Source organism: Falco peregrinus, chromosome 18 (genome assembly GCF_023634155.1).
Source record: "Falco peregrinus isolate bFalPer1 chromosome 18, bFalPer1.pri, whole genome shotgun sequence".
Classification (NCBI taxonomy): Eukaryota; Metazoa; Chordata; class Aves; order Falconiformes; family Falconidae; genus Falco; species Falco peregrinus.
In genome coordinates this window covers 3719877-3724667 of record NC_073738.1, presented here as the reverse complement: position 1 = coordinate 3724667, position 4791 = coordinate 3719877, and positions in this window count along the sequence as shown.

The window sequence follows — 4791 nt, the reverse complement described above, 5'->3', positions numbered from 1 at the left end:
TTTTACATAATTGTTTACTCTCATGTGAAGCAGTCAGTCTTTGCATTGAGGTATATATGAAAAAATATCTGAAGTCCAGCCTCTCAGAATGGGGAGGGGGAATGGAGACTTGCTGGAAGAGATAAAAAATGTAAATTAGAATTTCAGAGCTGGAATCAGAATTGTAATTTCCATCAACCTGAGAAGCAACTGTGTTATCAAGTGGCTTGTAGTTGCCAAGTGGAGGCAAATGTAGCCTAACTAGGCATTGCTGCTGGTAGTGTAAGTGCTGGAAGCATTTGCTCAGTTGACATACATTACTGCTTTCTTTTATGTGACTATTTCATAACTATCGAGGCTGTTAAACACAGCCTCACCTTCAGACTGATGCTGCTCTTATCTCTAGAGCTCACATTAGTTGGTTGTGTGTGGTGGGGCTTTTTATAATCTACATTTGAAAAGATAGCTGGGGGACATGACTAAACGTTGCCCGTTAGATGCAAGCGAAAGGCCAAGCAAGACTGTTTTGCATCTGCCATTGTGAAATTGTCCCTCAGATCCTAACGCAAAGGTTGTACTTTCTAGCAGGTCAGGTATGAGCTCCAGCTAGAGAATTGTCTGTAGGAGTGACACCCGTGACATCGCCCCTCTTCCTTGGAGGGGACTAGACTAGATTTGTGGAAACTGCTTCTAATAAGTATCATCTGTGAACATTTGGAGTAATCTGCATCTCATGTAAGATCTGAATGAAGCAAAATGGTTTGGCTAAACATAAAGGAGGGATATCCTGGGGAGTAAACAGCTGAAGGGGGGCTGGTGTAGCCTCCATGGAACCCGGATTGACTATTCCAGTCTGACTTCAGTAACAAAGTCCCAGTACCTGGAGCACCCCAGCCACTCTGTGGGTCGGAAATGCCGTTTTATACATGAAGATCAAGCTGTGTTTCCTCCCTGGTTGCTCACACACAGGAGCAGCTTGCTTTCTGACGCTTCCCAGGGTAGGCAGCCTCTGCGGTGAATGTGTTTTTGAGACATGGCTAGGCCTTGCTGTGCCTTTTACAGTAATTACCTGAGGGTAACAAGTAGAATCAAACATCATTAAAGAACTAGACACCTAGTTAAAGGGGCTGCACACACAAACTGTCCTAGTAAGCAGCATGTGCCTTTTATATTATTCACTAGAGTGAGGGAAGAAACAAAGGGAAGGCTGGTGCTTGCTGGAGGTTTGCCTGAGGCTTTGCCATCAGGTAAGTGCTATATTTGTAATTAAAGCTGCTCTGCTTTTGAAACTTAACAAGAGCTGTTCCCGATGCAGCTGTGTTAGGGTCAACTTCCAAGGAGCCGGAGCTGTGCTGTACTTTGGTGTGCAGACCCCCTGCCGCGGTCCTGGCCGCAGGCGGAATCTGCTGGCCACAGCTTTGTGCCAGGCTTCTGTCGGGCTGCCCTGACCCCGTGTTCAGGCCACGCTGTTGCTGACCAGTAGGAGCTGGTGCACTGGAGTTATCCTTTCCTGTATGGAAGCTTTCAACACTACATAGGAGGTTGGGGAGCAATTGAATTCTTTCCTTTTCTTTAGGCTATTAAATGCTAACTAATTCCTAATGCAAAGGAGAGGGATTTACTACTTCTGCGGAACAAAGTACATCCTGTGCCCGTGAGAGCTGACCTGCGCAGGGCAGTAACAGGCTGGCTTTGTCTCTGGCATTGCTGCAACCGGTCCCTTGTTCCCCTTAAGGTGTTGTTGAGAATCCTTAGCATCTGAATCGGGGTAATACATTCTGCCTGATGTCTGGCTCCGCCATGCATGGTTTCTGTTGTTCTTGACTTCACTGAGCCTTCAGTTATGTAGAGGAGGAATCACAGCGTAGCACCGGGCAGGCTCATCAAAAACATTTAGCCTGGATCTTGTCTACTGCAGCATCTGAAGTCAGGCTCAGCCCAAAGCCTGATGCCCCCGGAGCTGTTCTGGGGCTCTGGGCTGGCCTCTTCACCAGCACAAATGAGCTGAAGTATTTCTGTGAAGCTGCCTTACCTTACCAGCAAAACTGTTAACAAGCCGGGGAGAGGCAAGGGGGATAGAAGCTGTCCAGGGCTTATTTTCTAATAGATGGGAATGGATTCCTGGTTAAAATTCATGTATGTTAATTAGGTATAGCTTTATCTTGAATTCTTATCAGCCATGCTGGTGTGGAGCCTGTTAATTCAGACTGTCCTTTACATTTTGCTGCTAGGCAGCATGGAGTTATGCATTGACGGAGCCCGCTCGGGTTATATTAGCGGTGTTGGAATAAATGTGTAATCGCTGTTTGCTGCATAGCTATTGTGGAGGCCACAGACTGAAGCAACGGGGAGAGGGTTGTGGACTGTAGGGGGTAATTAAGCATCAAAGTAAAAATATTACTCAGTAGTTAAAAGCCCTTTGCGTTTGGCAATATTGAATTTTGATGTAGGATTTTACTGCTTCTCAAAGGGAGCTTCTGGTCCTTGGGAGAGCAAACGGCAGCCCTTCTGGAACATGGTGCAGCACATCGGTATCTGAAATGTTTTGGTGCAGCGCCTCTGATGCCTTTCTCCTTGCTGTACCAGACGCTTCCCATGTAAGGGGGTGAGGCGGAACCAGATTGTCACTCCTCTTTTTTCCTTCCTTGGTCCACCTCCTTGCTTATAAGTCTTTAACGTGCAATCGCAGCTGCTGCGGGTACTGAAACACCTGCCTGGCATGCATGTTGAAGGCTAATATGCTGAAAGAGTCCACATGCTAGAAATTCCAGCCGGGTTTGTTTAGCCTGGAGAAGGCTAAAGCAGTAGGGGGTGGGGTATAACTGAGAATCCCCTTTAATACAGCTGCCAAATTATGTCAGGTTTTAACTACAACCTGACTATGCAGGATGGTGCTGGCACACTGCTTGTTCTACATCTGACTCCGCATCCTGGTTTGTAGGCTCCTCGGTACAGGGGTGATTGGTGGTGCTGGTGGCTGTTTGCTGGGGTGCACCCTTTGCATCCCTGATGAGTTGTGGGCGGCAGCTTCTGCTCAAAAAGGAGGTGAAGGGGGGCTTGTTCTCCGTGCTATAACGTAGAGGTTTTAAATGCATCTACTAGCAGAGCCTTGTAGTCATTATGCATTGCAAATGAGCTTTGAGGCTTGCTCTAAAAGGATATTAAAGTGGCAAATACACTTAACATATGTAGGAGGTGAAGGAAGGAGAAGGCAGCAGCTGGGGTTTCCCCAGCAGGCTCTGCTCCGATCGGGCTGTACAGAGATCTCCCCCCGCTTTTTTCCTGCTTGGCAGGGGGGGCTTAGAGGGAGGGGGAGCCCTTCAGCCTGCACTCCCTGCCTAGCCACTTCACTTTGTCAGTATTGTTTGGAAAGGGACTTTTTTGCAAAAGTGCATCTTTGATTCATGAGAACTCCAACTCACCTAGCTCCTTCCCTCCAAGGAGCAGCAGCCCCCTGCGTAGGGACCGGTGGCAGAACGTGACGTGGTGGTGGTGTGGCACAGGGCTTCCAGGGGGGAAAGGTGGGATCCCAGAGGGGCTGCAGCACTGCCTGGCTGGGGGCTTTCTCTACACAGCCCCACAGTGGAGCAAGGATTCATGATACTTCACTGATGATGTTATAGAGAGTGCCTGGGTCTTTTCTGCGCCAAGACCGGTGCGAGCTGACCGAAGGACCATGGGCTCTGGTGAGCAGATGGTGCTGGCACCGCCTGGGTTACACTGCTCAGTCATAAACCAACTGCATTAAATGGTGGATTTCAAAACGCTTTACAGATATGATTGAGCCTTCTCTCTTGTTCCCCTTCTGTTTGAGGTTAGATATTACTGCCCCTACTTTGTTTCTGGTCATAGGTGCATCTGGGAGCATTTCTGTGTACAGGCTGGAGGCATCCCAGCCCCAGACAGCGTCTGTTTGCCAGACCACGGGCTCCTTCACCGTGAGAGGAAGCAGATTGTGGCATGGGATGACAGGGATTTGTTCAACAGGAGTATCTTTTGCAACAACTTTGTTCTGCTGCCTTACATTGGCTTTTCTCTGGGTGCCTTAAATCTGAAAAGGTGTTCCTTTTGAATTCTGTGAAGTTGTATGTGTTTCAGTACCTGACCTATTAGTACTGCTGATGAGCAGCAACGACTAGACGTGTAGCTTTTTGCTGAAGTAGTTTACTCTTTAAGATCCTCCCTCTCCATTTGGATCCATACAGAAAGAGTTATTTCCTTGCAGATCTGAAGCCATTTATAAGAGAACAGTTTATTCATCGATGCAATTAGAACACTTGTCTGACTCATTACTAGAGTTAATGGTAAATCAAAGAAATATTCAGTGTGTTCCTATAATTATTCTTGGTGATTTGCTGGATTGTTTTCATCTTGGGTCTGGTGTCAGTTTTATTTTGCTGATATTATGAATAAAAACCTTGTGCATAATCTATAACGATTCATCTTAGTAGAAAACGCCCATGAATTCACCTGGTTCGCAGGACAGATGATGCGATCTGAGGCTAAGCAGTGAAGGTAAGGGCTTTGTCCTCCTCTCCCGATGTTCTGAGTGTTTGCTGGCTCTCCTTCAGAATATTAACTATGATCCTGGGACCGCGAAAGGACTCTCCAGGTTTTGTGCAGGGATTCTTTAGCGCAAGTCGCACGTCGCCATTCTTCGCTGAAGCTGTATATTAAGTGCTTGACGTCTACACCAAGTGGCGTTTGCTGAAGAAGATAAAACTGATATAATATTGTTTGGAGTATAGGTAATAGCTTTTCTTGAACAGGCAGTAAGAGCAGACACCTTCCCAGAAAAGAGGTGAGAAGGGC